The 12,662-nt window shown below is 36.7% G+C and overlaps 1 long non-coding RNA gene across 1 annotated transcript in view; it reads right to left on the minus strand.

The window, feature by feature from the left end:
• The window catches only part of LOC131402559 (uncharacterized), an 87,450-nt gene extending 82,390 nt beyond the window's left edge, over positions 1 to 5,060 (minus strand). Inside the window, exon 1 of the long non-coding RNA XR_009218768.1 lies at positions 5,015 to 5,060. This is a non-coding gene — a long non-coding RNA (uncharacterized LOC131402559). The remainder of the gene's footprint in view (positions 1 to 5,014) is intronic.
• Between the last annotated feature and the right edge of the window lie 7,602 nt (positions 5,061 to 12,662).

Consider the following 12,662-nt stretch of genomic DNA (forward strand, 5'->3'; position numbering starts at 1 on the left):
TCCTCCTCTTTTTTGCCGAGGAAGACTGGCTCTGAGCTAACATCTATTGCCAGTCCTCCTCCTTTTTTTCCCCAAAGCCCCAGTAGATAGTTGTATGTCATAGTTGCACATCCTTCTAGTTGCTGTATGTGGGACGCCGCTGCCTCAGTATGGCCGGAGAAGCGGTGCGTGGGTGCCTGCCCGGGATCCGAACCTGGGCCACCACTAGCAGAGCGCGTGCACTTAACCGCTAAGCCACGGAACTGGCCCCAACTCTATGCCTTTTGATTGGATAATTTAATCCCTTACATTTAGAATAATTACTGATAGATAAGGACATACTAATGTCATCTTATTAATTGTTTTTTGGCTGTTTTGTATTTCCCTTGTTCCTTTCTTTCTCTCTTGCTGTATTCCTTTGTGAATTGATGATTTTCCATAGTGGTATACATTGATTCTCTTCATCTTTTGTGAATCCATTGTAGGTTTTGCTTTGTGGTTACCATGAGGCTTACATAAAATACCTTATAGACCTAAAAGTCTATTTTATGCTGATAACAATTTAACTTTGATCACATACAAAAACTCTACTCTGTTACTCTTCCCTCTTTTTATGTTTTTGAAGTCACAATTTTCCTCTTATATTAAGTATTCATTAGGTTCATAGGACCACTTTGTGAGATAAAGTATTCTTTGTTGGCAGTTTTTTTCTTTCAGTACTTTCAATATATCATCCTACTCTCTCCTGGCCTATAAGGTTTCTGCTGAGAAATCTACTGATAGTCTTATGGGGATTCTCATGTAAGTGACAAGCTTCTTTTCTCCTGTTGCCTCTAAGATTTTCTCTGTCTTTTATTTTTGACAGTTTTATTATAATGTATCTTGGAGAAGATCTCTTAACGTTTAGTTTTTTTGAGGACCAATAAGCTTCATGAACTTGGATATCCAAATCTATCCCCAAATTTAGGATGTTCTCAGCCATTATTTCTTTAAATAAGCTTTCCATGCCCTGCTCCCTCTCCTCTCCTTCTAAGAGTCCCATAATTTGCAGATTGCTTGTCTTGATGGTACCCAATGTTTCCACAGGCCTTCTGCACTCTTTTTCATCCTTTTTCTTTGTTCTCCTGTGACTGGATAATTTCAAAGCTTCTGTCTTTTATTTTGCAGACTCTTTCTTATGCTTGATCCATTCTGTTATTAATGTTTCGTAATGTATTTTTCATTTCATTCATTATATTCTTCAGCTCCAGAATTTCTGTTTGGTTCTTCTTTATTCTTTTTATCTTTGTTAAACTTCTCATTTTGTTCCCCTATTGTTTTCCTAATTTTGTCAAATTGTCTTTCTGTGTTTTGTGTTTCTGGGTTTTTTTGGGGTTCACGGAGCTTTCTTAATCCAGCTATTTTTATTTTTTTGTCAGATAAATTGCAGATACTCATGTCTTTGGGATTGGTTACTGGAAAATTATTGGGATCCTTTTGTGGTGTCATGTTTCCTTGATTTTTCATTGTTTCTTCAAGTATTGAGTTGCTCTCTTCACATCTGTAGTAGCAGTCACCTCCTCTAGTCTTTACTGACTGGCTTCAGAAGAGAAATGCATTCTGTCAGCCCTGCTAAGGATTCTGAGGCTTTCTCAGGCCTTCTATAAATACAAATAACCTTACTGTCTTAATTTTCTACTGTTGTTATAACAAATTACTATAAATATAGTGGCTTAAAACAACACTAATTTATTATCTTACAGTTCTTGGGGTTATAAGTCTGACATGGGTCTCATTGTACTAAAATCAAGATATTTGCAATGCTCTGTTCCTTTCTGCTAAGGTCTGAACGTTTGTGTCCTCCCAAAATTCATATATGGAAATTCTAATGCCCAATGTGATGCAATCAATGAGGCAGAGCTTTTGGGAGGTGCTTAGATCATGTGAGTGAAGCCCTTATAAATAGGACTAGTGCTGTTATAAAAGAAACCCCACAGAGCTCTCTAGACTCTTCTGCCATATGAGGATACAACAAGAAGTCTGGAACCTGGAACAGGCCCCTCACTTGACCATGCTGGCACCCTGATCTTGGACTTCCAGCCTTCAGAAGAATAAGAAATACATTTCTGTCATTTATAAGCCACCCAGCCTGTGGTATTTTGTTATAGCAGCCTAAATGAACTAAGACACTGTCTGAAGTCTCTAGGGGAGAATGTGTTTCCTTGCATTCTCCAATTTCTATAGGGTGCCTGAATTCCTTGGCTTATGGCCTCCTTCTTCCATCTTCAAAGCCATAATTTCTCATCTCTCTGACCCCTCTTCTATCATCACATCTGCATCTTTGACCACAGCCAGGAAAAGTGCTCCCCCTTTTAAGGATTCATGTGATGAGGATGGACCCATCCAGATAAGCCAGGATGATCCCAAGGCCCTCAACCTTAATCACATCTGAAAAGCCTCATTTTCCTGGGAAAACAACATATTCATGAGTTCCAGGGATTAGGATGTGGGGAAACCACATATTTGGGGGAACCATCACTCTGTCTTCTACAATTATCTTTCTGAGTCTCAATTCTCTCACTAGTGTAACAAAAGAAATAATAGCTTCTACCTTACGTAGTTAAAAGGATAAAATGTGATTATACACACGAAGCATCTGAGCCAGCGTCTGGCATATAATTGTGAACCTAAAACTGTTAGCTACTCTTACAAATAACAACCTGCCCCTGCTGTGCCCAATCACTTCTAACAAAGCCCACTTTCTACTGCCACAAAATGGTTAGGGTCATTGGTTTTGAACCCTTGCCTATCACAGATTCTTTTCTATTTCTCAGAGGACAGATTTTTCTGTTTCTACAGGTTAATCTTAAATCTTTCATAAGCATTTGTCTCCCCTTCAAATAAGCAGGAGAGGTGGTACCAGGGGTTACCTGTACAAGTGAAATTTTCGAAACTGCCACTCACTAATGGGTCCTAAACCCCAAACTTCTCTTATGACCATTCATGGTTACTTTCCGATCTAAATAAACCTCACACTAAAATTCATCATAAACGTTCACATGTCTCTTTCCCCCAGGCCCAGAGCTGGACATGGTGAGGCAGCTAGCCAATCACCTGCTGTTTTCAGAGGGCCTGGCGTCACAGTGTAACCAGATTGCCAAGGTTCACCTAGAGGATTACCTGCTAAATCACAAGTTTAAAGAAAACAATTTAGAGTTACCCAAGAGGAAACAACACACTTACTTATCTCCAGACTCTCCACACAGACTGTATTAAATTTTCCGTAACCAAATTTACTGCAGGACTGAGAACAAGGATGTGATATTTCTGCTGAAAGTTTTTGATATTTGAAACTGCCTTGTGTAAAGAAGATGAAAATGTAGGTGCAATTCCCTATCTCTTTGGCAAAACATTTTTTCTATTTGGGAAAACTGCTTGGTCATCTAATTATTCCTGAGTACAAAGTAAAAATAAGTTCAAAGCACAGGACCTAAATTAAACTAGATAATGCTTTCCAAGGTCAAGATGTTTTAAACATGGTATCTGATATCATCAGACTGTTCGACAGTTCTTTTAGCACCAATTTCTGTGACGTTTTTAAATCAATAAAACAAATACTCAACTATTGGAGAGAAAAAGAAAGGAAAGATGGCATAAAATTCCTTTCTTAACAATTTCTAAACTAAATATATATTTGAATATTGCAATTGTTGAGCCAAGCTGGTAAGGAACACTTAGAGAACTATCTAGCATTTTTCCAACACTTGGCAGTCACTTCATTAGGTGTACAGCATAGGAATTTAGAAAACAAGTAGAATTCAGCCAAATAGATTTGTTGTAGTCAACACTCACAGATGCTAAAAACGAAAGCTTGTTTTGTTTGAAAAGGGCACCCCTATTCCCATCCCTGCCCATCAAGTGAAAGGGAAAATATAGGAGGATGTCAACCGTGAAATGTCAGCATACTAAGTAGGGTATATAGCTCAAGTTTCTTGATATGAGAGGGAAAGATTTTGGTGAATACTATTTGAAAGTCCATCTGCCACAGAGTTCTCCTGTACTTTCCCGTGTTTTATAAGGCTGCTCGGGGGGATGTGCAGAGCGTGGAATTACTATCTCCACACATCGCCCATCACCACCCACAGCTGTTCCTGGGAGTACTGGAGAGAATTGGATGTACCAAAGAAAATGAATTTAGAAATAGAAGAGCTTCAGAATTTGAACAAGAAAAGGAAGAGAACTGAAGCAAATGATACGGTTACCTTACCCCATGAGACAAGCATGCGTGAATTAATGAATATTATAAGATTTTTTACTAAGCCTGAACATAACTACAAAATATAAAACGGGTCTAGATCTTTTGTTGTCACTATCAAAGGGCGAAAAATGAGCCAGTCCAATGTGACAGTGCTAACGGCATATAATGAAAGCTTGAAATTGAAATGGTGATAAGCTCCGTGTGCAAGTCCTGTAGATCAGATGAATATTTATTACAGTTACATTTCAGATTCTACTAAAGAGCACATAACATCTTAAAGAATAACTTTAAAAGCCCTCATCTTTTCATTTCAAAGGAAAAGAAAAAAGGGATATAACCTACATAATGAATGGCAATAGTCACAATATCGTAACATTTCTCAAACCAGAAAAACCCCTAATCACGTCCCAGATTTAACAAGATGACATCCAACTATAAACAGGATCATTTCACACACAACGATATCACAGCCAGCTCTGCGGAGACAGCGGAGCGACATTACACAGTTTAAAAGCGCATTTGAAAAGGGAAAGTGCAACCAAACTACCTGGAGTATATGAGTGAACATCATAAGATTAATAATCTGTGAAATTTAGCCAAAATCTTGCCGTCCATAGCAGGTATTTCAGTTTTTCTTAGACAGTTAAGATGGCTGGAAACTTTTAAAGATAGGAGACTCGTTTGAAATGGATTTTGCTTTAAAAAAGATGGTTTTGATGTATCTCTACACAGCGTCAAAAGTAAACGGGCACCCAAGTGCAACAAGGGCTCTCAGGAAGACACATTTTCAATACTGACCTGGCCAAGGGTGAGACTGTGGAAAATATACTGAGGTTTGATTTGATGGTTGTCTCAAGCTAAAAAAAAAGAAAAAAGAAATAAAATAAATCTTCTCTCACTGTATCAACAACAAGATGGTGGCATTTCTTTTTGAATCATCAATAGAGTGATTACTCGTCCTATAGCATACAGCTCATTAATCTCTCTTATTAGACCAATGATAATTTGGACTAAAATTTACAGTCCACAAAGTATATTGGTTTGAGACAGTATAAAAAATATACCTAGCTAATGAAACTTACAATTTTTCTTTGTTTTCCCTTAATCATCTGGATAATTTGTCTAAAACATTGCCCCCATCTACCGCATCTTTCTAAATAAATATGGCTAAATACATATGACTCATTTTGCAATTGTGCCTCCCCCACCATTTCATATGAATCTGCCATCCTGTTTTTCAAAACAGAGAAATCAAAAACACCCTCCGTATTTTAAGACTATAAAATCGTGGCAGAAAAGTACCAGAAGGTAAATATTCTTTTTTTTAATTTCCTTCCTCTTAACCAGTTTAGGGAAAAAAAACCTGTCTTGCTTGAGCTTTTAATTAGTTAATCTCCCAAACAGGTAAGTCGGTGCTGTTAAGTGCTGTTCTGGTTTCAAATAATTACCTGAAAATGAATGCCTGGGGTTAGATTAACTATTGCGTCATCAGCATTCATCACTACCGCTATAGCATGAAGTGAAAGGAAAATAACGTCAAATGAAGAGAGGAGATAAAACTATAAAAACACAATGGACACAATTTTTTTTTAAATCTTGGCATTGACCTTCTCCTCCCCAGACGCTATTTCATTGCACACATTGTGATGGTCACGTAAGAGCCACATTCTTGAAGCATATTTATCTGGCACAAATTTTGTATGTGTTTCTGCTTTTCACGCACAGACTCTCACACCTTAGCGGGCACCAGAACCACCTGGGGGAGCTTATTAAAAGTTAAGATTCCCAGATCTTTTCGGATGACATGCCTACCCAGACTAGGGAAACTAAAGAAAAAATAAACAAGTGGGACTTTATCAGATTAAAGAGCTTTTATAAGACAAATGAAACCAGAATCAAGATGAACAGACAAATGAAACCAGAATCAAGATGAACAGACAACCAACCAGCTGGGAGAGAATATTTGCAAAACATACATCAGACAAGGGGTTGATCTCCATAATATATAAAGAACTCACACAATTGAACAACAAAAAAACAAACAACCCGATCAAAAAATGGGCAGAGGAAATGAACAGACACTTCTCCAAGGAAGATATACAGATGGCCAACAGGCACATGAAAAGATGCTCAACATCACTAATCATCAGGGAAATGCAAATCAAAACAACACTAAGATACCACCTCACGCCCGTTAGAATGGCCATAATCACCAAGACAAAAAAACAACAAATGTTGGAGAGGATGTGGAGAAACAGGAACCCTCGTACACAGCTGGTGGGAATGCAAATTGGTGCAGCCTCTATGGAAAACGGTATGCAGATTCCTCAAAGAATTAAAAATAGAGATGCCCTATGATCCAGCCATCCCACTACTGGGAATCTATCCAACGCACCTGAAATCAACAATCCAAAGAGGCTTATGCACCCCTATGTGCATTGCAGCATTATTCACCATAGCCAAGAAGTGGAAGCAACCTAAGTGTCCCTCGACTGACGATTGGATTAAGAAAATGTGGTATATATATACAATGGAATACTACTCGGCCATAAAAAAAGACAAAATCGTCCCATTTGCAACAACATGGATGGGCCTGGAGCGTATTATGTTAAGCGAAATAAGCCAGAAAGAGAAAGACAAACACTGTATGATCTCACTCATATGTGGAATATAAACCAACACATGGACAGAGAAAATTGGACCGTGGTTACCAGGGGCGGTGGGGGTGGGGGTGGGGGTGGGGGGTGGGGGGTGGGCACAAGGGGTGAAGGGAGTCATATATATAGTGATGGACAAACAAAAATGTACAACCCCAAATTTCACAATGTTAGAAACCATTAAAACATTAAAAAAAAAAAAAAAAAAGTTAAGATTCCCAGGACTCAAAAGGCTCTGAGGAATGCACATGTACATTTGGGGGCCCAGAAACTTCCAAACATTCCACATTGATTCTCATTTAGGGGGTCTATGGATGATACATGGAGAAACACTACCCTAGAGGCTCTTCACTACATCCTCTTCTACATATTGAAAGAAAAAAAGAGAAGATTCCCTGCATGTGCCTTGTACCTGGATAAGGCAGAAATTCAGCCACAATTTTATCTCACTTTCCACTGTATGAATGATGGTAATGCCACTGACCCTAAGCCGAACCTTCCAGTGACAGGTCTTCAGCCCCTCTCGAAGTAATTTATCCCATCTTTGAACAACTCTGATTGTTCTCTTCTTCTTACATTTGCATGAAGATCTTTGTTCTAACCTTTGGAATCACATTCTATAACAGCTATTTTATTCCAATAAGCCCTCAAACTGCCAGTGTAGGCACAGTGTAGACGGTCCCACCCAGACGACTGGCATGGGCACAAAACCCAGTGAAAATGCTCTGAAGGTCATACAAGATGGCTCATTCTTATCAAAAGATGGAAGGATTTAAGCGATTTGAGATTTGGGTAAAGCTTCATGTGAATATAAAACGTATAGACCATGAGAATGGGGAATGGAAACACAAAGGAGAGTTTGTTTTCTAAAGATACAAGATACACATGAAAAAATAAATTCAAACAATACGAAAGTTAAGAGTGAAAAGGTAAGGTCTTTTTTCTCAAATCTGACCTTCTAGCCCCATACTCCTAAAAACAGGTATTTCAACAGTTTTTATTTTCAGTTATTTTACTGGTTACCTTCTTCATAATATGTTTATTTGTCTCTCTTTACTTATAAAGGCCTGAAAGTTCCCCTCGTTTCCTCACCATGAGAGATGAGGAGAGGGCACCTACCTTACTTCATCTATCTGTCTCCCCTTCACCTTATACTACTTATTTGAGTTAGCCCAGTGGTTGCCTCTATGGCTTTAAATTACATAGTTAAATTTCCAGCCCTGAATTAATCATCTTGGGCAGCATCTAAAGATGATATGAAAAATGAGGAAATTAGCACAGATCCTTCCTAAAGGTAAGATGTTAAAAATGTTTTCTTAATCACCAACTTCTGTGTTAGGTGGCTGACCTGAGGCAAAGCTATTGAATTCATTCTCTCTTCTATCCATAGGCAGTAGTGTTGCTGACATGTATACTGTGGAGAATTGTTACAAAGTTTCTAAAACCTTATATTTCACACAAACATGAGTTTGTGGAATATACACACACTAGACTGATTGTCCTCAAACATTTCATTCAAACAGACACACTTATCTTCTTGTAACTTTCATATAACACATGATTTTAACTCACACAACGTGATTCTAATCTGTTCCGAAAGAGTTTATGCTTTATCTTAAGCTTCCTGGGTAACACACTCTATTTTCAGCCCCACAGAAAGCCTTCTTTATTTGACAGGGTCCTTGACTTTTAATCAAACTTCAACAACATCACTCAAGAGTAATAAAACATTTATTGCAAAAATGTCACCAACTAATGTCTTAGAACAAAGCCAAGCTATCAGTTCTGAAAGAATGGTTGCTTCCAAACTACCTCACTGGGTTAGTCTTGGCTGTAGAATAAATGACAGAAATTTACTCAAAAGCTAACATATAATGAAAGAAATGACAGAGCTATAAACAGGTACTTGATGAATCACAACAGTAAAAGATACGGCATTGTTGTAACATGTTCATAAACTACAATGGCAGACTTAATTATGCCCAATGGGAATGTGGTTGGTTTCATTGCTGTTATTTTGAGTAATGATATTGACAGTGAATCAAAAAGACAGAGAAACAACACTACAATTACAAACCAAAGAACAACTTTACAAGAATTCTATGTCGTACACAGCTAGGATGCAATTGTCATTTTTTCAATCACACTTGCACTACACAGAGAAATCACTTTCAGTATTGTCATGAAAGCTAATTTATGTAGACCAAAATTCGACTTTCCTGAAATTGATTCCTTAATTTTCCCAGTATGAAGTTAGTGTCTTGTAGAAAATATACAGGATTAACTAATCATACAATGTCCTTAAAGAATTTATAGTAAGGCTTTAAACATCAATGGACTAAATGCTCCAATTAAAAGGCATAGGGTGGCTGATTGGATAAAACAACAAGACCCATATACATGCTGCATACAAGAGACACACTTCAGACCTAAAGACACTCACAAACTGAAAGTGAAGGGATGGTAAAAGATACTCCACGCAAATGGCAATGAAAAGAAAGTTGGGGTAGCAATACTCATATCAGACAAAATAGACTTTAAAACAAAAACTGTAAAAGAGACAAAGAAGGGCATTACATAATGATCAAGGGAGCAATCCAACAAGAGGATGTAACACTTCTAAATATCTATGCACCCACCTAAATATATAAAGCAATTATTAACAGACATAAAAAGAGAAATAGACAGTAACACAATAATAGTAGGGGACTTTAACAGTCCACTTACACCAATGGATAGATCATCCAAACAGAAGATCAATAGGGAAACATTGGCCTTAAATGACACACTAGAACAGAGGGACCTAGTAGATATATACAGAGCATTCCATCCAAAAACCGAAGAATACACGTTCTTTTCAAATGCACATGGAACATTCTCCAGGACTGATCACATATTAGGCCACAAAACAAGTCTCCATAATTTAAGAAGATTGAAATAATACCAAGTATCTTTTCTGACCACAACAGGATGAAACTAGAAATCAACTATAGGAAGAAAATCAGAAAAGCCACACATACGTGGAGATTAAACAAAATGCTACTGAACAACAATTGAGTCAATGACGAAATCAAAGAAGAAATCAAAAAATACCTGGAGAGAAATGAAAATGAAAATACGACATGCCAGAACTTATGGGATACAGCAAAAGCAGTTCTAAGAGGGAAGTTTATAGCAAAACAGGCTAATCTCAGCAAACAAGAAAAATCTCAAATAAACAATCTAACAATGCACCTAAAGAAACTGGAAAAAGAAGAACTAAGTCCAAAATCAGTGGAAGAAGGGAAATAATAAAAATCAGAGCAGAAATAAATGAAATAGAGACTAAAAAAAAAATATAAAAAATTAATAAAACCAAGAGCTCGTTCTTTAAAAAGATAAACAAAATTGACAAACCTTTAGCTAGACTCACCAAGAAAAAAAGAGAGAAGGCACAAATAAGTAAAATCAGAAATGAAAGAGGAGAAATTACAACAGACACCTCAGAAATACAAAAGATTATAAGAGAATACTATGAAAAGCTATATGCCAACCAATTCAACAATCTGGAAGAAATGGATAAATTCTTAGAATCATACAACCTTCCAAAACTGGATCAAGAAGAAATAGAGAATTTGAACAGACCAATCACCAGTAAGGAGATGGAAACAGTAATTAAAAACCTCCCCCAAAATAAAAGTCCAGGACCAGACGGCTTCCCTGGTGAATTCTAACAAACATTCAAAGAAGACTTAATACCTATCCTTCTCAAACTGTTTCAAAAAATGGAGGGGGGGGGGGGAGCTCCCTAACTCATTCTACAAAGCCGACATTACCCTAATACCAAAACCAGACAAGGACAACACAAAAAAAGAAAATTACAGGCCAATATCACTGATGAACATCGATGCAAAAATCCTCAACAAAATACTAGCAAATCTCATACAATACGTTAAAAAGATTATACACCGTGATCAAGTGGGATTGATTCCAGGTATGCAGGGATGGTTCAACATTCGCAAATCAATCAACATAATACACATTTATAAAATGAAGAATAAAAATCACATGATCATCTCAATAGATGCAGAGAAAGCATTTAACAAGATACAGCATCCATTTACGATAAAAACTCTGAATAAAATGGGTATAGAAGGAAAGTACCTCAACATAATAAAGGAGAGACAGAAATAGCCAATAAGCACATGAAAAAAAGGTTCAACATCACTAATCATTAGGAAAATGGAAAGCAAAAACACAGTGATCACCACTGCACACCCATTAGGATGGCTACTATCAAAAATCAGAAAATAACAAATCTCGGCAAGGACGTGGAGACACTGTAACTGTTGTGCACGCCTTCCTTTTCCTCTGGATGATTCACACCACACTGACACACTCAGCAAGTCAGCTGCACGCTTATACATTTACTCATTTATTTAAAAAATCTAGGCGAGGATTTATTTAACAAACACTTACATAAATATATTTACTTATTTATGTATTTATACTATTACTTTACTGCCTCCCATTCTCCTATGTCTCTTCTCCTTCCAGTTTAATCAAAACATCCTCCACAAAACACGTTCAAAAACAACCTAAGGCCCCAATCCACTGATATATAACAAAATATGACCACAAACCACAACACTTACACAACCCCGATCAATAGGCTGCAATTCTCATTATCATTCCATTAAAGTAATATGAAATTTCTGTTACTACATAACCAAAAGTCAACCCTAAAATCTCAAAAAATAATGATTTTCAATTTATAAATTATTATTTACCCCCCTTTGCGCCACAGTTCTCTTTGAGTCATTTTACTGGTCATCTGCATCACAGGGAATAATAAAAGAAAAAGAGTGCAAACATGATTTTACCAAACTGCTTATTATCCTAGAAAAATATATGGTGGAAGAAAAGGTTAAAATAATTTGCTGAAAGGGGCTTAGGTGTGAAATAATCGTTGGCTCACTGTGTGAGAGACTTCTCCACTGTGTTTTACATTCAGTCATCATCACACATTTGGTGAGTGATCAACAGTACCTTAAATTTAGTACTAATTTTATATTGTCATTCTTACAAAAACTGTGAACAGAAGGAATGAGAAAATAGATATGTAAATAATAAATAAACTTTAAGTAATGATTAATGCCAAGTATTTAAACTAAATTTCTAATACTTGTTTCAAAAGTTTCCACGGAGTATAAGTGAATCTCCACATGGACACTTCATGTTTCTACAACTCTCAGCAACCTCACAAGGTGTCAATGAGCTACTGATGGAAGGAGCATGTCCCACATCCCATTAATTAATCACAAAGGAGACAAAAGATATAATCATTAATCTATCTCAACTCAATTTACTGTTTATCAAAATGCTACTATTAAAATTACTGTTAATCATTGCTACTCCCAGGTTAGATGAACAAATATCAAAATTTCACATATAATCTTTAAAATACTTATCTTTTACAGAAATTCTTTCATCCCATAAATCATGTCTGCTTACAGTTTACCAAAAGAAGAAAATTATTTTAACAAAAAGGAATAATGTCTAAATTTTACCTTGCCGGGCATATTTCTTCCCATTTAAATCAATAGCAAAATCTTCAGGGTAGAAGTCAATTATACTAGAATCCTGTATCAGGGAGAAAAGCAAAGATTCAAAACAAAAGTCACATATTTCTGTTATAAAGAATTTGATACAACTTTCATTCAAGTTATCAGGCCTGATAAGAAAATGAAGTTTCATTCCTTTTAAAAAATGTTATTAAGATATCAGGTCACTAATCCCGGGCCTAGTAA

The sequence above is a fragment of the Diceros bicornis genome, unplaced genomic scaffold (assembly GCF_020826845.1).
Source record: "Diceros bicornis minor isolate mBicDic1 unplaced genomic scaffold, mDicBic1.mat.cur scaffold_158_ctg1, whole genome shotgun sequence".
Taxonomy (NCBI): domain Eukaryota; kingdom Metazoa; phylum Chordata; class Mammalia; order Perissodactyla; family Rhinocerotidae; genus Diceros; species Diceros bicornis.